The sequence below is a fragment of the Protopterus annectens genome, chromosome 7.part0 (assembly GCF_019279795.1).
Source record: "Protopterus annectens isolate FY-2018-M chromosome 7.part0, PAN1.0, whole genome shotgun sequence".
In the NCBI taxonomy this organism is placed as follows: Eukaryota; Metazoa; Chordata; order Ceratodontiformes; family Protopteridae; genus Protopterus; species Protopterus annectens.
The window spans coordinates 1,730,176,090-1,730,199,252 of NC_056739.1; the positions used below are offsets into that span (position 1 = coordinate 1,730,176,090).

At 41.3% G+C, this 23,163-nt stretch overlaps 1 protein-coding gene across 5 annotated transcripts in view; it reads left to right on the plus strand.

The window, feature by feature from the left end:
* The window catches only part of MAN2A2 (mannosidase alpha class 2A member 2), a 2,415,216-nt gene that overhangs the window by 911,487 nt on the left and 1,480,566 nt on the right, over positions 1-23,163 (plus strand). The window lies entirely within an intron of this gene.

The window sequence follows — 23,163 nt, forward strand, 5'->3', positions numbered from 1 at the left end:
CATTTTCATTCTTCCTCAACTTCCCTCCCCATCCATTCCCCTTCCAAAAATTGTCTGGAGGAACCTCTTGCATAACTTATTGGAACTTATAGTTCTGGATTTGAGCCCTATTCTTTGAGCTATCCCTTTTCTTTATCTCAGTTATGGAGAGGTTATGGCAACAAACTCAGTCTGAGGTATTGAGAATGGACTAGAGTGTTATGGGTAGAGGGAGGAGCTTGAGAGTCTGATCCAAAGTCTAAAGTATGCGGATGAGTCAGATATGAGGAGCGGATCCATAACCTATTTGTTGAGGAAAAGTGAAAATGCACAACACAGATGCCTAGTTATGATAAGTACATAACTTTTAATTTTAAAAGCTCACTACAGAGTACTTTGTCAGAAATGTTGGGGTTACAAATGGTTGTAACTAAGGAAGTGATTTTTTTGTGTTGATACACGGGAAGGGAATTGCATGGACATAGTAAGGCCTTACTAGATTTAAGCTATTGGCTGCCAAAAAAAAGAGTTACTAGAAAATGGAAATCAAAATCTAAATCAGCTTCAGCTATAACTGAAGTATTTAATATTGTAAAGGAGATAAAAGAACTGGAGATATGATCTTTAGAAAAGGGAAGGAGCAAATTACATGGAAATAAATGGAATTTTGCGTACACTTCATGCAAAATATAGTTCAGGAGGAAAAGAGGTGAGGTTCAAGGGATGGTGTGAACTGAACAATTTATCAGCAGCTTCTGTTTTAGACTCCTCTAAAAACTCTGCTGGAGCTGAGGTTTAATTTAGCATTCTACTATCACTTTCTCATTGCCGCTACTTAATGAATGAATGAAATATTCTGTATGGTTGTTATTTTCCTTAAGGGCCTGCGTCCAAAATCCTACTCATCTTTATTTCTTGACCCCACCAACCTGGTTTCATCATCATCCATTTCCACTTTGATTTATAACTTTCTGCTTAAATTATGCGTTTGAACCTTAACTGCATAGCTCTTCAAATCAGATAATCCTAAAGCACCTTGTTTTATGGGAAGAATCAACTTATCCCATTTCACTCACTTTCCCTCACAAATTCCTTCAGCTCTGTATTGATCATCGTCCACAACTCCTCCTGTGGTTGATAAAATATGCCTGACCTATGTGTAAAACTAAGGGACTAAGAATGTTTTTACTTTTTGTACCTTTTTATCCATATCCAGTATCAAGAGCTTCCATTTTCTCTATTTTTGTATAATCTTTTGTTTAGTCTCTTATCTATAGCTGCCATAACAAAGTATGTTTTTATCCATACACCTATTTCATTTTTCTGCATCCCCATAAATATGTGTATTGCTGAACTAATTCATTAATTTTATCTTCTCAAAAGACTTGAAACTGTCATTTTCTGAATTTTTGAAGTACAGAATATCATTTGCAAATAAAGCTTATTTTTCTTGATTACCAAACCATTTATGTCCTTAAATGTGTGGGTCTCTTAGCTTATTTGCTGCTGGCTCTAAATATAAAGAGAATAACAAAGGGGAAAGAGGATACCCTTGCCTTATTCCTCTTTTCAAACACAGCTTGCTGGAGAGGAACCCTTGCACCTTAGTTTGCCTCTGACACTTCATGTATCTTCCTAATTTACCATATAATTTTATCTGGGAGTGGAAATGCTGCCATTGCCCTTCTCATAAAATCCCCACTGACTCTGTGAAATTCCTTCTCTGCATCAAGACCCCCCAACAATTACTCTATCAGAGATGCTAGGTGAGCATATTGGTGTAACTAAGGAAATGATTTTGTGAGCTGTGATACAGACTTGGAATTCCCTAGACATAGTAAGGACTATGGTGGCTGCCAAAAATGCAATTGCTAGAAAATGAAATCAATCTAAAACAACTGTATTAGAAGTAATGAATATAGTAACAGAGATAAAACAACTGGAAATGGGATCTTTGGAAAAGGGTAAGTGCAAATTATGTAGAAAATAATGGGAATTGTAGGAACAATAAAGGGAGAATAGTGTTGTGGAGGAGGAATGAGTTTTAAAAAAACAGGATTTGAATGAGCTATGCAATGTTTAACTGACAATGAGTGGATAGATTATAAGTAGTGTATAATGTTTGCAACTAAAAATGTCAGTTTGATTTTTCATTTATGTAAATGTACGATTGCCTATAAGTGATTCTAGGTTCATAGGTGTGTATTAGGCTAATGGCCCTGGAGCCTTTACAAGCCTAGCCCATAGGATTACCCTGGCATTGTGCCACCCGACCTTAGTTCCCAGTGCCTCTGTCGAGTAGAGCCACTGGAGTGATCCCCAGGGTGAATTTTCTATTTCCCATCCACTCATCAAGATTTCTCTTGAAGAAGGCCAGTGAGGTGCTCTGTTTAACATGTATAGGAAGTCTATTCCATAGCATGGGCAGTCTCTGGGTTATGAACCTGTCCCTCTAGCTTGTTCTGTTGATTGTGGTAATGAGGTTGAGGTCTCTGGAGCATGTGGTGGGGAGGGATTGGGATTTCTTTAGATGTAGCATTTCTAACAGAGCTGGGTCAGACATGGCTTTTGTAAGTCAAGCAGAGATCGCCTCTAAGTAGGCGATATGAGACAGAGAATAGTTGGAGTTTTTTTTAGTCTGTCCATATAGGACAAGTGTTTAAGGCCTAGGATCCTCTTTGTGAGGTACTTTTGCAGCCTCTCCAGTTGTTGCAGGTGTCTAGTGAGGTACATGCCAAATGGGGCATTGTACTCGATGACTGGCCTTATGAGGGAAGAGTAGAGGGAGACCATGACCTCTTTCTTCCTGGATACAAAACTCAAATATGCCACAGAAAAGGACTTTCTGACCATAGTGGCAATGTGGTGGTCAAAAGAGATGTTGTTGTCAACCTGTGTTCCCAGATCTCTTATAACTCCTTCTGTGTTCAATGGATTACCATCAATGTGGTAATTCATGGGAACCAGATTTTTCCCAAAGGGGATGACGACACATTTTTTGGCATTGAGCTTAAGGCCATGGTTCTGACACTAGTCGTTGGTCTCAGTATGGCCTTTCTGTAGGATGTCAACATCACTTGGGGAGTTAGTAATAGCTCCCAACTTGCAATCATCTGCGAACCTTGTCAGTCAGAGTCCCTTCACATTGGCCTGGACTTCAGAGAAGTAGATACCAAACAGGAGAGGACCCAGGGCCGAACCCTGTGGGACTCCACTGGTGGCAGGTCGGCAGTCTACCTTGGAGTAAGCTAATTTCACACTGTGAGTTCTATATGTGAGCCAGTTTGCAACCCACCTAGTGATATAGGGGTTGATACCTAACTTAGTGATTTTTTCTATGATTCCTGAGTGGGGAATAGTAACAAAGACCTTGGCCAGATCAAGGTAGGCTGTATGAACCACCTTGCCTTCATCCACAGCTCTGGTGACTGACTCAAAGAAGTTGATCAGTTTGAGCAGGCATGATCTCCCCTTCACAAACCAAACTGTGTTGGATCCAGAGTTTGGAGATTCCCTGTATCCTTGTTTATTATGTACATGATGATGCGTTCCATAGCTTTGCATATCAGACTTGTCAGGGTAATGGGGCGATAGTTCCCAGGGTCTGTACTCACTCCGTCTTTGTGGAGAGGGATGACTGTTAGTGCGTCATTCAGTAGGGACAAAGCCTGAGGTGAGGCTGTGATTGAACAGGGTACACAGGTGGTGCCAGTTCACTCTGTAGTTCATATAGAACACAGCCAGGGATATTGTCAGGTCCCATAGAAGTTGCATTCTTGGCCTTGGACAGTGCTATTTTAACCTGTGCAGCAGTAATACTGGGTTCCTAGCAATCTACTGGTATTGTGGTTGGTCCTTTGGTGGGGAGAGAGGGGTAAAGCTGGCACTGAATCTGTTGGCCAGTATATTGGCAATATCTGTTGGCTTGGTATAGGAGGTAATATTGTGCAGTAGCTCAGAGCAAATCTGGGTATTGCCGTGGAGATTCTTTACATAACTATAGAAGGCCTTGTGGTTGTCTTTAATGTCTGCTGCAATTCTGTTTTTATAGCTAGCTTTAGAGGATTTGATGAGGGATCTCAACTTTTTGTTGAGGCTGATAAGGGAGTTTTTCCAGTCTTGGGACTTCACCTTATTCCACATCAATTTCCTCCTTCTGTTGTAGAGTTTGTTTATGGCAGGAGACCACCAGATTGGCTTCCTTTTTTTGGAGGAGAGCGTCTTGGTTCTATTGGATATGGCGAGATTCATGCATTTGTGTAAGTGATCGTACAGTGCATTGGTGTATGATTCGGCGGTCATGCAGCTATTCTCCATTTGCATGGGTGCCTTGAAGTTAGCCACCTCTGTTTTTAGGAGCCCAAAGTTAGGTTTGGAGAAGTTTTTCATGGTGGTTACCTTTGCGGGGAGTGGGGGATATGGATTTCCGGGGTGATTTGTTTGTGGTAGGATCTAACCAGGGAGGAGTTGACTATTGATGTAGAGCAACAGTCGCCCATGTTAGTAATCACCAGGTCAAGGATTTTGCTACCTCTAGTGGGGATAAGAACGAGCTGGTCCAGGTCATTGCAATTAATGAATTCCCAGAAACGTTGGGCAATTGTATTGGTACATGAGTAGTTTTCCCAGTTAATGGAGGGGTAGTTGAAATCGCCCAGTATGAGAGTGTTAGGTTGGACCCTAATATTCTCCAGGGTGCTTAGGAATGTGAGTGTTGAGTCCTGGGACATGGTTGGGGACCTGTATCTGGAGACAACCTGAATCTCTGTCTTACCCAATGTTAGCTGCACCTGAAATATCTCTGATGCGTTATGTTAGGCTACCAGTCTAGAGGTGTGTGCATCCTTTATGAATATGGAAACACCACCGCCTTTGGAGCTTTGGTCCAAGTTCTGAGGCCGAAAGGTGTGGAATGAGTTGTAGCCTGGTAGTGCAGGGGTGCTTTCTGCTGCCTTGAACCAGGTCTCTGTTACAGTACAAATGTTGATGTTCTCCATTTTAAGGAGTGCTTCGAATGAGTGCATTTTGAGATTTAGACTTCCAGCATTGAGCAGCATGACCCTCAGACTGCATTTGTTTGTAGCTGTTTTTTGTTAAAAAAAAAAAAAAAAAAAGACCCACCAACAACAGCAGTGATGTTATGTTGTCCTATCTCGCCTTCATTTTCACAGTGATGGGTTCGGAGCTGACTTGGCCGAATACTTAGCTGAAAGTCTCAAACCTGGCTCGTGGCAAGAAGGTATCCCACAATGCAGTGGTGCAATTCCCGAGATCTTGTTTGCCGCTTTATGAGGTTGTATGCTCTCATCTTGGCTGTGGCTAAGTTCTGAAATATGTTTTCTTTTACCTTTGTCCAAACTTGTTATATTTGCATTTATTTAGCTTTTAGTCATATTAGATTTAACTTGTTGTGTCTCCTTGCTGCTCTTTGTTAAATAGTGATAGTTTTTTCCCTTTTAGCACGGCTTTTACCGTCGCTTCTTTGGTATCCCGTGTAGTGGTTGTTGTTCATTTGTTAGTCTCCTTATAGCTCGTTTAAGTTAGAGAGCTATTCACCTGTTTAAGTTAGAGGGCTTTTACTGTTTTATTTTTGTGTTCACCAAATGTATGGCAGTAGTCACGGCTCACCTGAGACGTCTAGGATTCCGTGTGTTTCCCTATCTAGACGACTGGCTCCTATCTGCCACCATCAAGCATCTACTCCTACAAGCCAGGGACCTAACTTTGGACATCTGCAATCAGTTGGGCATTACAGTAAATTTTCAAAAATCTGCCTTGTTGCCCTGTCAACATATTACATTCATAGGTGCAGGTCTAGACACTTCATCTATGGTAGTATGTCTTCCAACAGAAAGAGTTATAGTACTCAGACAAAAAATACTTCACCTCCTTCCCAAGACCAAAGTGAAAGCAAACATAATTCTAAGGTTACTAGGAACAATTGCCTCCACAATTACATTAGTCCCTCTTGCCAGAATGCACATGAGGATTCTTCAATGGCTATTGTTCTCCCAGTGGTCACTTCAAGAGCTTCCGATGTCTCATCTGATCAGAATAACGGAATCTTGCAAGAATGACTTATGATGGTGGATACACTCCACTCATGTGACAATATGCAGACCTTTCATTCCACATCAACCAGTAGCTACAGTGACCATGGACGCTTCCCAGACGGGGGGGGGGGGCATTATCTAGGAAGAACAGTCCAAGGTACATGGCAAGAACATGAAGGTCACTTGCATATAAATGTTCTAGAGATGAGAGCAGTGCTTCTTGCGTTGCAAGCACTTCAAGACTCTCTCCCTCTAGGGACTATTGCGATACAGTGAGACAATATGTCTGTGGTTTGGTACATAAACAAGCAGGGGGGAACCAGATCTTACCCCCTTTGTCGAGAAGCCCTAAGAGTGTGGCAATGGACAGTTTCTTCCCAGCGCTTTCTAATTGCAAAGCACATTCCGGGGAAGTCCGTCATAACGGGCAAGCTGAGCAGAGCAATCCTAATGCCTCACGAGTGGTCTCTCAATCACAATGTAGTGGAAATGATTTTCCAAACATGGGGACAGTCTTGCTGCAGTCTCTTTGCCACTCCCACGAATACCAAGTATAGCAACTTCTTTACCCTAATCCCCCCTCCGGGGAGACACCGAGAGATGCTCTTGCTCACGATTGGCCCTCGGGACTTCTTTATGCCTTTCCTCTGTTTCTTCTCACACCCAGAGTAATTCAGAAAGCACAGTGCTCGGGAACAGCTTAATTCTCATTGCTCCTTACTGGCCTTGCCAAGTCTGGTTCCCCTTCCTTTGGCCTCATCTTCAGGAGAAGCCGTGGATTCTGGATCCAGTGCAAGATCTGCTGATTCATATGTCTGGGAAGTTTCATCGTTCTCTCCACACCCTAAAACTGATAGCTTGGCTGCTCCACTTCCCAATTTAGTCAGGCTTCACAATTTTACTCCTACAGTTAGATGCATCTTAACGTCCTTGCATAAAGCTTCTACTAGAAAACTGTATTCTAGTAAATGGAAGAGGTTTTCCCTTTGGGCTCAAGACAGGAACATCGATCCTTTTTCTGCACCTATTCATTTTATTTTGGAATTTTTGGCGGAACTGTTTCAACAAGGCTCAGCTGCAGCAACCATCAGAATTCAACTTGCTGCAATTTCATATTTTCACATTAGTGATTCTACTTCCAACTTAATGTCACATAGGTTGTGTAGAGCCTTCTTAAAAGGTGCTTCCTTATTAAGACCTCCCTTTAAGGAGCCCCTTCCTCCTTGGGATCTAAATTTCTTTTTGTCTCATCTCACATTACCACCTTTTGAGCCCTCTTCTTCTTCAGACCTCAAGTTCCTTTCCTGGAAGACCTTGTTTCTAGTGGCTATAACTTCTGCTAGAAGGGTATCAGAGTTGCAAGCTCTTTCTATTAAACCGCCATATTTGATTTCTCATAAGGATAGGGAATACTTAGGTACCAACCCATCTTTTCTACCTAAAGTCTCTTCTCCAAGCAACATAAACCAATCTGTAGAACTGCCAGTGTTCTTTCCTAATCATAGCAACAAGGCAGAATACAAATTACATCAACTGGACGTGCATAGACAACTCAGATTCTGTTTGCATAGGACCAAAGACTTCAGAAAGTCAGACCAATTGTTTGTATCTTTCTCTGATGCAAAAAAAGGAACCTCAGTCTCAAAAATTACTCTTTCCAATTGGCTTTCAAATTGTATTACATTTATCTGTAAATCAAATCACAACGATTTACCTTTCAAAGTGAAAGCTCATTCCACTAGAGGAATGGCTGCGTTATCTGCCTTTCAAGCCAGAATTCCCATGGATAATATTTGTGCAGCAGCTACTTGGTCTACTCCACATACTTTTATCACCCATTACTAAGTGGATTTGGCCTCCAGGGACAGGGCATCCTTTGGTTCCATGGTGCTTAAAGGTGTACTCTCGTGAGCCACCCAGGGAAAAGGTGCTAGGGACACTGTCCCATCATTGTAAGAATATAGGCGAGATAGGACAACATAATATAAAGAAGTTATGTACTCACCATAACATTCCATGTTTGTTGTCCATCTCGCCATTCATTCTTACGAACCCTCCCTCCTTCCCCCTGCCAAGGACTCCGTGTGGACCTGGTAGATATTTTTACTACTTTCAGGAGTTCTTTGTCTCAGCTTGTTTCTCCTTCCAGTACGTATAGTTTGGATCTGGATATATGTATATATGTATATGTTTGTAGATATGTATATAGTGTACAAATCGTTCATTGGTAGCAGGAAACAAGATGTGGGGAATTGCACCACTGCATTGTGGGATACCTTCTTGCCACAAGCCAGGTTTGAGACTTTCAGCTAAGTATTCGGCCGAGTTAGAGCGGAGGATCGGCTCTGAACCCATCACTGTAAGAATGAATGGTGAGATGGACAACAAACATGGAACGTTATGGTGAGTACATAACTTATTTTTTTTAGATTCTGTTACCCTCTGGGTTATCATTGTTCAGTTAATTTTATCAAATGTTTACCTCCCCCTCCACAAAATCGCATTGATACATATTTATCAGTTTTAGCAACACCTTTGCTATTATCTTAGCAAGTGTACACTCAAACACTTTATAGCTATGGTTTAAAACTGAAGTGGGTCTATAAGTAACTGGGTCTGATGGGTCTTAACCTTCTTTGGTATACAGTCACCTCAGCTTTCTTTCAAGATGCTGATACTCTCCCCTTTTAAAATACTGTTAAACAAAACCTTCTGGCTGTGTATTACTTTCTTCCCACCCAACTGCCAAACTTCAATATGGAATACAGTTTGTTCTGAAGACATCTCTCTTGATTGATTATAAGTCATTGTCTTGGTTTTGTAAGGAGGATGTCCATGGAAAGAGGAAAGGCATCATGGCCACATGCCAGTGACTTGAGGCCTTCATTTGCCATAAGACTCAGTCACCCAAATCCAAAAGGCCTTCAGGCTTGCCTCAGCCTTTGCTGTCTAAGCCCACTAACTCATCATCCCTGATCTCTTCACAGGACATGGTCTGGCTGGGGATGACTTCATGAATTTCATGAAGACCAGGCAACCCACCCTGTAAAAGGAATTTCTCCTGGGAAAAGGAATATTTCTCATCAAGGGAGACATTGATTCCTAAGAGTCAAAGGATAAGTAGGGACTAGCCTATGTGGAAAACCTTCCTCTTCAGACTTATGAAGACTCTGGTGTGGATAAAACCCTAGCCTTTGTTTCACCTTCTGAGAAGTTATTGTTTGGAGCCACTCTTTATAAAGAAAGTGTAAAGAATTCTGTAAGGCTCAAACTCACTGTAGATAAGTTCTGAACCTTCCCACCCCTAGACCTTTGATGGTACCCCCAGTACATGTTGTGTTAGGTAATGAATTCAAGGACATATCACTGTACTCTAACTCCCTTCTCCATGCTCGTAGGAAGCCTGACCACTTTTATAGGTGCTAGAGTCTCATAGGAACTTTATAAATCCGTGGTAACAGATTGAGCAGTGGTGTCTGCAGAATCTGCTAAGAGAGCTACTGGGCATGCTTTCAAGAATTCCTTACCATATAATAGGGAAAGCAGACTTCTGGACAGATTAGCTAAGAAAACCTATACATGTTAAGTTGTCTATCTCGCCTTCATTCTTGCTGGATGGGTTTGCTCCGACTCGGCCACTCTAAAAGCTCGAGAGTTGGTTCCACCGGCTCGAGGCTCCCCTTATATCCCACAATGCTAGGCGAGAGTTACCTCAGATCTCATTTGTAAGCTAACCCCAGCTTATAATAGTATCAGAATAGCTTCTCATAAATCTTCCACTCGGAAGATTTATTTGAGTAAGTGGAAACGCTTCACATATTGGGCTCAAGGAAGGGACATAGATCCTTTCACTGCTTCCATCCAAATAGTCCTTGATTTTCTAGCTGAACTCTTCCATGCAGGTTCATCTCCCTCTACTCTTAAAGTTCAATTGGCAGCTATTTCTAACTTTCATGTGGGTATTTCTGAATCTGCCTTAATGTCCCAAAGCCTTTTTGAAAGGAGTTTTTCTTCTCAGACCTCCTATAAGAAATCCTCCTTCTCCTTGGGACCTAAATTTAGTTCTTACTTCTTTGATTCTTCCCCCTTTCGAACCTGCAGTCTCCTGTTCTTTAAAATTGCTATCATGGAAGACTCTCTTTCTGGTAGCTATTACTTCAGCTAGGAGAGTTTCAGAGCTTCAAGCACTCCGCTGTCGACCTCTTTATCTATTGTTTCATAAGGACAGAGTATCCTTACGAACGAACCCGTCCTTATCTATTGTTTCATAAGGACAGAGTATCCTTACGAACGAACCCGTCCTTTTTGCCTAAGGTAGTCTCGACGTCAAATCTAAATCAAAGCATTGACCTCCCTGTCTTTTTTCCAGAATATTCCAATAGGTCTGAACAAAAATTACACTACCTGGATGTTCATCGTCAATTGAGGTACTATTTGGATAGAACAAAACAATTCAGAAAATCTGACCAGCTGTTTGTCTCCTATGCGGAAGGCAGAAAGGGACTTTCAGTTTCAAAGGTATCATTATCCAGATGGCTAACATCTTTGATTTCCCTTGTATATGAAATTAGACACCAAAAGCTGCCTAATAAACCTAAGGCCCATTCCACCAGAGCTTTGGCTACTTCTTTAGCCTTCCAAGACAGACTGCCTATTGACACCATTTGTGCAGCGGCTACTTGGGCTACTCCTCACACTTTCATTTCTCATTATAAGTTGGATTTAGCTTCTAGGCATAGAGCTAACTTTGGTTCCACTGTTCTCAGGAGTCTGTTCCGTTAGGCCACCCGGGACAAGGTGCTAGGGACGGTCCCATCCAGCAAGAATGAAGGCGAGATAGACAACTTAACATATAGAAGTTATGTTCTTACCATAACGTTCCATGTTAGTTGTCTTCTTCTCGCCTCCCACCCTCCTTCCCCCTGGCCTGGACAGACCTAGAGGAGTTGTGATTGTGACCTCTCTTTCTACCACCTCTTTTATTAGGCATATGCTGTTGTGCATATTTCCTGGATGAGGATTTAGGTCACCCTTCTTTCTCCCTGGTTTTTAGAGGTGGACTTTGTTTATAGCTATTCTGATACTATTATAAGCTGGGGTTAGCTTACAAATGAGATCTGAGGTAACTCTCGCCTAGCATTGTGGGATATAAGGGGAGCCTCGAGCCGGTGGAACCAACTCTCGAGCTTTTAGATTGGCCGAGTCGGAGCCGAGGTCGGCTCCGAACCCATCCAGCAAGAAGAAGGCGAGAAGAAGACAACTAACATGGAACGTTATGGTAAGAACATAACTTCTATTTCAGCCACCCTGAGCATGTGAGCTTGCAACTGCCAGTTTCACATGCTTAAATATTTTGAGTCAATACAGGAACAAATTAAAACCAAGACAGAGAGGATCCAAGACAAGAGCCTTCAGAGGTATATCCATGACTGATGCGGTATCACTGTCTAAATTTCCAGACCATCCCTCACTCAAATGTGGGCCATGTTGCTTTAGATTAATTATGCAGGGTGGCTGCCTAGGGGTCAGTCACTTGGAGACATGTCTGGCTGTGAACTCAGCCTCTGTTACCCAGGTGAAAGCTGAACTCCCTGATGCCCCATTGGACAAGGAATTCATTTTTGAACCCCCGGCTGAATAAGTTTTTGACAAACTGGATAAGAAATCTGTCAAAAATTTTTTACATGTCTCCCCACTCCTGGATGTAATGGGAACTACCCTTCCAAGTATTGACATTTAACACCTAAACACATGAAGACCATAAAGATTAAGGGGGAAAGCCAAGATTACAGAGGAACTGGCAAACCAAGTGGCATTCCAGACCTGGGGGATTCAAAGATCCTGCCCCCACCCAGGGAACAGCTGTGACTATCCTGAGCACTACCTTCCTTTCAAATCCCACCCAGCCCAACCCAGCTCCCTGCACGTAACAGAAAGACTATCCTTCTCCTATCATTATTGAGAAGACTTAACTCATGACAAATGTGTATTGAAAATCATAAAATAAGGCTATGCCATCCAATTTTGGAAAAGCATTCCTTTCTTGGGATGCCCCTTCTTCCTAAAAAGCAAGAAAAACGTTTGCCTTTCATTCTAAAAGAACTGATACTGTAAGGCTTGATTCAAAGAGTACCCACAAAAGAAGAGGGCACATGGTTTTACTCCTGCCATTTTCCTCATCCCCAGGAAAAAGAGTTCCTGGAGGCCTGTTCTAGACTTCTCAAGATGAAACAAATGTGTGCTGGTTCCTAAATTAATGATGTTAACCCTACAGACGTTGCTACCTTTTATTTTTACCGGGAAAAGCCGAATGACACAACAACAACAACATGACTGGTGACTCTGGACTTGAAGGGTATCTGTCTTCACGTCCCTGTAGCCTAGGAGCACAGGCAATATATATGTTTTCAGGCAGGAGGATTGCATTACCAATTTTGTGCCTTAACATTTGGCTTATCTACTGCTCCAAGAGTTTTCACCAGATGTCTGGCAAGAGTCATTGCCTTTACAGAACACAAGGGGTCTATATCTATCTATATCTGGATAACTGATTCAGGCAAAGTGTTCCCCGGAACTCCAGACAACCATGCAAATCACAATAGATTGCTTTCAGAAAGCAGGGCTAACCCTCAACTTCCAGCAGTCACAACTCCATCCAAGCACCAAAATTACCTATCTTGGTGGTGAGGCAGTCATAGATCCAGTTCAACAGAGGGCTTTCTTCCCAGAGGACAAAGTCATCTTTCTTTCTTTCGAAGTGCTTAAAAGGTCTACACTCCAACCATGCCATTTCTGCAAGAGAATTTCTCAATACCTTGTGCTCCATAGCCTCTTTAGAATGATCCCCTTTACAAAGCTGCATATGAGAAAGTTACAGTGCTGCCTAAAAAAATACATGGGTTAAGCATTTACAGCCCCTAGAAACCACGATCCTTTTGCTGCTATGCCTAAAAAAGGAGATCCGAGGATACTTCATAGACCAGGACTTGGGACTAGCAGCAAACTAAGCAACTCATCAACTAAAGAAATTTGGCAGTCATTTTGGCTATGAAAGCTTTCAAAGGCAAACTGTCTCCAGGAACACTTCAGATTTGGATGGACAATACAACAGTCATGTGGTACATGAATGGGGGATGGGGGGCAGATGCTTACCCCCCCCCCCATGCAGACTGGCTACTTATCTGGTTAGTTGCTCAGAAATTCAATGTGATACACATAGCATCTTATATTTCAGGTCAGGACAACCTGTTTGACAGACTGTCTGAGCAGAACTCTTCTGGACCCCAATGAATGGATGCTAAAAAGGGAAATTTTTCTGGATCTTATTCACCACTGGGGATTTCCAGACATAGATCATTTTACCTCAGCAGAAAACAGACAGCTAAACAAATTCTACTCAAGAACCCATCAGACAGGGTTCTGGGGAATGGATGCCTTCTCCTTCAAGTGGCAAACCTTGTCCTATATGCCTCCACACTGATACCACTTATCTCTAGGGTACTTATAAAAGTGTGGTCAAACAGGTCAAAAATTATTCTAATTGCTCCTTTTTGTTCTAGGCAGCATTAGTTCTCCCTTCTGCTGACCCACATTGGGGAGAAACAAAAACACTACCACCGATCATGGCTCTTCTGACCCAGGGCACTGTAATACATCGCAGTCTGAGGATTTTCAAATTCACAGCTTGGAATATTGGATTTTGTCTCCATTGACTATCTTACTCACAAGAAATCTTATCAGTTCTCACAGAGGCTAGAAAACCAAATACTAGAGTCATGTTTAGAAAAATGGAAAAGGTTTTCTAACTAGTCCCAGTCCAAAGGTATTCCGTCTTCTCAAGCAGATGTAAAACAAATACCCAAGTACCTCTCTTTCTTCTTCAGACAAACATCATCTGCATCTTCTCATGACTTAAATGTGAAAGAAGGTGAGTGTTGGTTTTTCTCACTTTCCCCTGTTCTCACAGCTTGTGTCATCTCTGGGGGAAGGGGAATTTAGGGCCTACTCCCACAGAAGAGTTCAAGAGGGCACCATGCTGGGGTTTGTGTTTTGTTACCTTGGGATTGTCACAAGACAATCTTCCAAGGTTTTATATATTTTGAGGTTGAATAATTGTGTGTCGATGAAATAAGACATGAATTTTCATACTGGATCCTAATAACCTATTTACGCTTGTGCTTCTTTTGCTTCTGTAGTGAAATGATTTTGTACTTAGCCAGCTCTGTGGCATAGAGGGATAAAGCCCGACTATGCTGCTGATGACCTGACTTCAAATAGTGGCTTGGGCACTTGTAGGAGCTGGCTGGGGTGAATGGGAGAGAACGGCATTTTCTTGCTCACACATCATTGAGGGGAGTGAGGTGGCTTTGGCCCCCCTCAAGGTTGACACGTTGTACGTCATTAAGTGTTACCTGGAAGAGATCAAGCCCATTCTTTCACAATGCGTCTTGCACTGGCAGCCAATTGGAGCTCAGTATGCAAGACACACTTCCCTTTGGGTGACCACAGTGGTGTTGCTTGGATGGAGCTGAGTGGAGGATTGTTGCTCCCAGGGGAAAGGGTGGGCTGCTACCTCAACCCAGTGAGCTGGCCCAGTCCCCACCACCTGACTCTCAATATGGAACAGAGCTTGTTGGGATTTCTAGACAGGAATGAATGGACCATGGGACTATTACCTAGCTTGGGAATATCTGGGTTCTGTACCCTTAGAAAGAATAGGCCATTTGGGTGCTGGTAGTGGAGCTATCAAGTAAGGTCTTAAGGAGCCATAACAAATTTTGCATTTAACAGGTGTCAGTGGTTGTTTGTGTTTTAGTGATTCTTTTGTGGCTGTGTGATGAAAATATCAGAGCTTAGGTCAGCCAGACTCCCGAGTACTTGAATCAAGGTACTGCTTCACTGTGCCCTCCATCTGTTTCAGGGATTATGCATCTGGACTTCACAAGGCTTAACTTGTTCTGGGTGGCAGATAACATGGCTTTGTGTTTTTTAAGATTAACCTGCAGGTCATTTTGCTATTGCCCTTGAAAAAAACGTGCAGATAATTCTTGAGCTTGGCACCAGTCTTTAAGGTAGAGTGCTTAGAGAAAGCTCATGCCATTAGCATATATAAACTTGTTTTATTAGAAATCTTTATGGCTATTATATTTAAAGACTAAAGGTCCAAACACCAAGCCCTGCGGGGTACTCCATTCTTTAGTGCATGAGACAAGATGTAATAATTGTCAATAGTTACTTCGTAGGATTTATTTTCAAGTAATTTGCAAACATTATTTTGCGGGTGTACTTTGCTCACATTAAAACAGTTATTTAATTTGGCATGATTTACTGTATTGGATGCCTTTTTTATGTCCACAAACACTACCCCAGCAAGTGTGCCTTTATCTAGTACTTTACAGTTAGTATACTGAATGATTTCAGTGCTGTTCCAGTGTTGTCATTTTCTGAAACCATGTTGATGGACACTGAACAGACTATAGTCTTCAGTGTGGTTTATTTGCACTACTTTTTCAAAGGTTTTTGCTAGAGGTGGTAAGGAGATGGGTCTATAGAAAAGATTTGTGCCCACTTTTGAAGAGAGGAATGGCAGTGTCCACCTTGCAGCTTTCAAAACAAAACAATCCAAAAAAAAGTAATGTATTAATAACGTCTTAAAAAGTGCTGCAGTGAAAATATCACAGGGTAAGGGGATCACAGGGTATTGTGTTTCAGACCCTAACCTTTCAACCATCCATTAATTTGGGGAATGGTCATGTCTGTAAGCTTGAATTCAGTGGCGAAGACAGAAGTACTTTCAGCTGGTTGAATGTGTTGTGGAAGTTCATTACTTAGCCTACATGTTTGTAAAGAAGATTCAGAGGCGTCTGCCACACATTTTGCTGAAGTAGTACTTTTTTCCATTTACTTTGGCAGTGTTTTCCTTTTGCTAGTTAAATTGCATGTTGCCTCCTAGAAGCCTTTTTTGTTTCCAAGTAAAGAAATTTGGTTTTGCTGCTTAAAGTTTAATTTGAATTTATTTTTAAACCTTTTGCAACAATGTTTAATGTTACAGTAATTATGAAAATCAGTCTATAAGTTGAGGCCATTATGTTTCCGTATCTTGGAATCTTTAAAGGTTTAGCTTGGTCATCTTCTATGGAACTGGCTTTCCTTGCATTCACTTGTACTTGCTTTGGTAGTATTTTCTTGCTGTGACAGAATATTAAGCAAATGGCAGAGAGGTCCATTTCACATTTGGACTTTGAGATTTGACATGACCAGTAATTGTTTGCCATTTCCTTCTGCAAATGGATTTGTCATACTTGTATACCTCTTAATTTCTAAGCACAAGAAATCTGAACAAAGCTAAAAATATTAGGGGGGAACAAAGGCCCAAAATCAGTGACACATTTTAATTATTGCTCTTAAAAACTTAGAAAGTTACTAGAATAGTAAGTTTTGCATAAGTATGCATTTTCTGAAGGATAAGAAGTCTGAAATGCAAATGTATGTCCTTCTTTAGTAACTTAACTCCTCAGTGATTTGTCTGAAAATCACACATTTTGAGGAACAGGCCAAAAATATGAGGCAAAAATCTGGACAGTTGAGAGGTGTGTTTGTTTGCTTGAAGGCCGTGTTCCTAACTATGGTTCTTGTCATATGCATTTCCTTTTCTGAGAACATAGTGGCGACATTACAGTGGACACTGAAGATTTTTCTTATGGTTTGCTTGTCACATGATAGTTGTTACAGCACTAGTCTGATATACTAAATCTACTGTGCTTGGTTTTTTTGAGGGAACAGTTACCAACCTGAACCAATTAAAAGATTTTTTGATTTGGCATGGGCAGAGTTTCTAATGCTGTTGCTGTAAATGACGGCTATACAGTTCTTGTTTTATTTTATCCACAAGAAAATAATTTTGACATGGGCTCATTTTGTTCTGGGACCAGAAAAATGATTACAGTTTTTTTGTCCGCAAATATTTTTTCAGACATGTAAGTGTTATATGTGTACTGTCTTAACATCCGGGCCTTATGTTCTTGCAGCAGACTGTTATAACTTTTTTGACTGTATCACAAGTACTTTAATGTGAGCTGACACCTAAAACTGCTGTATTGTGTTTAGCTTTTGTTAGCACCTGTTTTGATATTGTGTCTGGAAATCTAAGTTATAATGTGTGTATACTTATTTAGCATTAGATTGGCCAGTTCCCTTTAGCCTGGTGTGGATTTACAACAGCACCCTAGGGTTTAAGAACTGTATGAAGGTATATAAACATTGTACGTAAGTAATCTAGGTAAATGTCAGTTGCTCACAGTAACATTTACATCTATGCTGTATGGAACTGAAGCTTAACTTTAGGATATTTTGGTACATATTCAGGATTATTTCAGTAATATGTTACATTTCCTGCAACATGTTGTATGCGTTAGTGTAAAAAAACGATCTGATGTAAAATCAAGGTCCATTCAAATCAGTCACAGTAAAAGTTACTTCATTATCTTCTGCACGTGGACATACTGCAAGGCAGTAGAGTGGTTGAAGCTCTGTTTCCATAAGTAATAAGGAATCAAATAACAATGTGGTGTGTAGCAGTGTCTGATGTCACTGTGCGGAGAATGACTCATTAGTGGTAGTTTACAGTTTCATATTAGACATAAAATGCCATCTGATAGTACTGGCTGTCTATTTCAGAGCACAGTAGAGTTATGTAGTCAGACTGAATTACAGCACAGTAATGTGCTGCACTGGAAGTTTCCGATGACTGATAAAGCTTCAGTTTCTGGAAACTGCATTACAAAGTCATGTGAAAATTAATCTGTACAACAGTACAGTTTGAAACACTAGATGAAATCCAGTAGTTCCATTTAACATGACAGTACAGTAACATTCGTTCAACAATTTTATGTTGTATGAGAGATGTTGGAGGGTAATGTTACAGCTTGACATTATTAACTGCGAGAAAAGCATTCTTTGGCTTGATTTAAAATAATAGCTTTTTGATGTGTGAGTAGGGCATGTGTGTTGAATGAAAACTGCACCTTAAGTACTTTTTTTGTTTTAATAACAGCATACCTACTTCATGGAGTGTCACTTAAATCATAGCATGTGGGTTATGCCAACCTTAATTGGTGCCTCATGTGAACAGAAATTGCAAAAGCATTGTCTCTTTGTGTTTGAGGTACCAGTGTGGACTCAGGCTGGGTAAGCACTGATGTGACATGCATAGCATGTGGATCCATTGTAAATCTTCCAGTTGCATACTCTTCATTTTTCTTTTACCTTTATGAGTGTCCCATATCTAGTAACTGAACAGAAGACTTTGTGTACTGAGCTGTTCATTTTTCTTAGTCAGTAGCCTTTATGCTTTGTTTTCTTCCCTAATCTTTTCATTTTTATTTTGGTTGTTGTTATTTTGCTGATGGCAACTAAATCCAAGAGACGTGTGAATGTGGTGCACAAATAACCTCATGGGATTTCCAATCCCGGTCAACTTTTTTTGGCCCTGGATATAATGTCAAAGACTGTGATTTTTGTGATAAATTTAATCAGGCAGCAAGGAGGCAGAAATGTTGTCTTTGTCTTTGATCAGAAGACGTCTGAAATGTGTAGAGAAGAAATTAAAGAACAAATATTTAACCGAGTTAGCTAACTCAGAAAAAGTAATAAAAAGGATTAAGAAAATAGCTGAATCTGCTAAGATTGTACTGCCTTCCGCAGATTCTGGGATTTCTTTCTTATTGACTCTTACTGACAGTGACACAAAGTCAGTTGTCTTTGTACCTAGAGAGCTGTTACTAACATTCATGCCCACTAGATATAAAATGACAGTCATCTTTATCTACACATTAATATGACACATTAGTTTTCCCATAAATTGTACTAGGAGTTAAGGTAACCTGAGCCGCAAGTAACTCTCTCCCTCCTTCCCTAAGAATAGTAGAAAATATGACAAGCTTTAAGGCACAGCTTCATTCCTACCTCCATTCGGAAATGCACCTGCATTCTTCCACTCTAGCAACGCCCCCACCTCTTCTCCCTTCTGGTTCCATACTGTACCTCTAACCACCTTCTGCCAATGCTTCAGCCCTCTCTGATTCCTAAACCCGATGAAATATCTGCACCTAAGTGTCTATCACCTGGGGTTCTAGTTCTCTAATGCCAACTTCCTATAATCAGAAATGTTCTTCCTATGTCAAGATTGTACACATACTTTTGTAAATATACCTTTGTAAATAATCTAGTATGTGCATTAAGAATAAGTTGTTAACTGTATACAGCTTTTTTACTTTTACTTGTATTTCCTATGTCAAGATTTTACTTGTTCTTCATATGTCAAGATTGCACGCATACTTTTGTAAATATATCTTTCATTCTTTATTGTAAATAATCTAGTATGGGTATTAAGAATAACTTGTTAACTGCATACAGCTTTTTTTTTTTACCTTTTACTTGTATCATAAATCTTTACTACATTTTGCTTGTCGGAGCTTTTCTCCCCGGGCCTCCACTGAAAATGGACACGCTGGGACCAGTGGACTTTCCCGGTCAACAAACTGGAAATAAATAAATAAACAAAATAATGTCTCCACTGTGGAAGAACCAGATATTTCTCTAGCACCTAAGGCATAATCCTTCCAGTTTACTGTTGCATTATTCTGCCTACCATTAAATCTAAGAAAACTGGTGGAAGCCATTTTTCTGACTTCCTCTGATAAGTATTTGGGACCAACCTTGGTCTTTTGGTGACTAATAAAAGTCCAAATTCAGATTCAAGCATTCCACACCTACATTGGTAGCTGTACCTTTTGCAATTTTGAGGACTGTAACTATGATCATCAAGATGGTGAAGCTATTATTTCAACAATAGAGGTTTGTATGCAAAGTCTGAAGTTGCTGTATTCCCCTACTCTGAGGTAGAGCAACCTTGGAGTTCATAAATGTAATTTGCAGGGTTATGCATGGCACAGCTCACCATGTTGGGAGAGGTGAGTGAAGTTCCCTGCAAAAACATTTCACTGGTGTAACAGCATACTCATAAAATCACTGTTTGTGGAATGTTACTCCACTTAAATTTTAAGAGTTTCTAGGCCCATAGTTTTGGGGTGGTCACTTGTGATACGGAGCCTTTCAATAAAAAAGAAAAAGGGAATAGTCATTTCCCATCTCCTGAGAAGAGGGTGCACATTTATTTATTTGCCTTTGATTACTGGGGAAAGTCCAACTGGGTAATGGTAATTTTCAGCGGAGGCTCGGGTAGAAAAGCTCCATTTGCTTACATTGCATTATACTAAGTTCCAGTTAAACAAAGTGTAGTTACATTTCTATTTACATTTATACATGTACAGTATTTACATTTATACATTCTAAGGTTTTACAGAGGTAGAACCTACTAAAGATAAAGCCCACATGCAACTTACTGGATTGTACAGGAAGCAGTTATGTATAAAAATTGTTTTGTCATTTCATTGAGAGGTTGAGTGTATTCTGTTTAAGAAGAGTACTTGGTGAGCTTTGTATGGTGAGCACAAATTTTTAACCTGGTGATGAGCATGTGCAGGACCAGGATTGGTTGAAATGTTGTTTAAGCAATGATTTAAAACTATTGAGTTTGTTGGAGAGTTTTATTTGTGCTGGGATATTATTCCAGAGTTTAGCAATGTAATGGGAGTAGAGCGAGTCTCCTGCAACATTTTGACTTATTTGTGAATAGTAAGAATGTGTTACTAGAATGGAGGTCCCTTGCTGGACAGTAGGACAGTAATAAGTTTTGTAGTGCAGGGCATTTTTTGAATGGCGATTGAGTTTGTGTGCTGGTGGTTGTGAATATGTTAGGTAGTTGTGTGGTTAAGCCAGTTTAATTGCTTTAAGCTATGACAATGGTGGGTCCTATTAAGGAGACTGGTGGTAAATTTATTTCTTTAAGTATTGTTTAAGGTTGTTAGGATAGGAACGGCATGTAAGAGAGGTGGCAATAAGACGGTGGTGGCTAGAGTTTTTCTTGCAGTATCTGTAAGAAATCTACTGATCCTATAAAGGGAGCCTAGTTTCTTGTGTGTAGATTTAATGGTGTGCAGTATATGCTGGTCATATTTGAGGCTGTCACCTGTTATAATGCCTAGAAGTTAATTCTTAATGTGATGTTGCCCCATCTCACCTTCATTCTTAACTGGTTGGGTTCAGAACCGATCTTCACTTCCGACTCGGCATTATACAAAAGCTCGAGGTCTTCCACTAGCTCATTGCTGAAACCCTATCCCATCATGCCCTAGGAAAGCTCCCCAGATCTCGTTTGCAGTTAAACAAATGTTGTTAAGCAGTTTTAGAGTGTTTGCTCCTGTTGTTTTTTGCTGTTGGCTCTTGTTTCTTTTCAAGGCCTTTTTTCCCTTACCCTATCCTGGCTTAAAACTTATTTTTCTTAAGCCCATTTTTAGTTAGAGGGCTTCTTTCCTTTGGATTTATAGACTAGCTCATTTAAACTAGAGAGCTCTGTCAAACTTGAGTTTTTTTCCTTTTAAGAAATAAGGCTAGCTCATTTAAATTAGAAGGCTGCTTTTGCCTGTTTAAATTAGTGGGTCCTTTTTCCTTTGTAGTTGGTGAGTTCCTAAAAAAAAAAAAAAAAAGTTGTAGTGTTTACTTTGTTGTAGTTTTTCCTGTTATTGTTGATTACTGCGATGTATAAACAGTCTAAGGATGTTAAACCCTCGGGGTTTAAAAAATGCATTAAATGCAGCCAAAAAATGTCAGTTACAGATGGATATACACTTTACGTGTACTGTCTTGGAGTGGTACACCTTCAGGAGTATTGTACCATATGCCACTCCTTTAGTCATAGGGTACTATTGGAGAGAAAGAATAAATTGATTTGGAGAGAGGCTTATTGAAGACCCTTTTTTTAGAAGTTATCAAAGAAGGTCAGGGTCCTTCAAAGTTGGGCCATTCCCCCTATTCAAAATCTGATAATTCAGGGAAAAGGCCATCTTCTTCAGGGGCTCATTCAGAGCCATCAAGAAAGTTGCAAAAAGTTTCTTCTTCGGACCTGAAGACTGTTGGGCCCGAGAAGCCTTCTACCCATTCAGTTTCGGAGCCATTGGGTTTTCATGTATGGAGCCGTTCCCCGGAATTGGAACTGGTATCTCCAACCGTAAGATCTCCCTTACTACAGATTGCTAGATCTCCTGCTCCTTCCACTAGATCCTCCAGGAGCCTCTCTGATGATGATGTGGACTGTGTGATGCGGAGGCTATTGCAGACACTGTTGCTTGCCAAATTGTTGGCAGAGCCAACCCAGAGGTCTTTGCATCTGACCAAGCCTACCCTTTCACCATCGATTCCTCCTCCAGTCCAACCCAGACTTTGGAGTTAGAGTGTCTAGAACTGGTCATAGTGGAACAGTCAGAGCTGAGACCTATCCCAGGATCTTCAGGCCCGTCTACTGCTCTGACGTCCTCAGTTCCATCTGAGCTCGAGGAGTCTAGGAACCAACGCTCTCCGGTTGAGTCTGGGGAGGGGAGTCGGATCAGACAGTTGTCGGATCCGGACTTGATGCTTGGGGCTTCGGCACCAGTGAGCTCGGCTCCTACGTCTGCTTCGAAGCCAACCCCCTTGGTTCTGGGGGTGCTCTCTGTTTCTTCAGAGCCTGGTGTTTCCTCAGATCAGGGGAGAGGAGGGCTTTTGAGGTGATGAGAGTGCAGGGTCCACTCTCGGGTCCAGACATTCTTCCCCCCAAAGGCAACGGTGTCTGTCTCGACACCACTGAATCCACAGAGACGCGGAGACTCTAGGCCTCAAAATGCCCCAATGGGTGAACCCCTCCCTTCCAAAACCTCTCCAGAATACCCTTCTGAAGAGGTTCCTCACAAAAGACTTTGCAAGAGGAAGCATTTAGGACCCCCCCCCCCCAGCGGAGTCAGTCACATCCAATACAGACTTTGATGAGTCAGAAGGGTCCCCACAGTCACCCTCTGAGGATGTCTCCTCCGCAGACATCCTGGAAATACTTACAGAGAGGTGTCTGGAAGCCCATCAACCCTTCTGAGGAGGAGTCTGTATACCTGAAGGCCTTTGGGCCTCACCCATCCACCACTTGGGTGTCTCCGCCTTTCGACGAACTGAGGGACCTAGTTTGTCGAAAGGCGTGGGAGTCTCC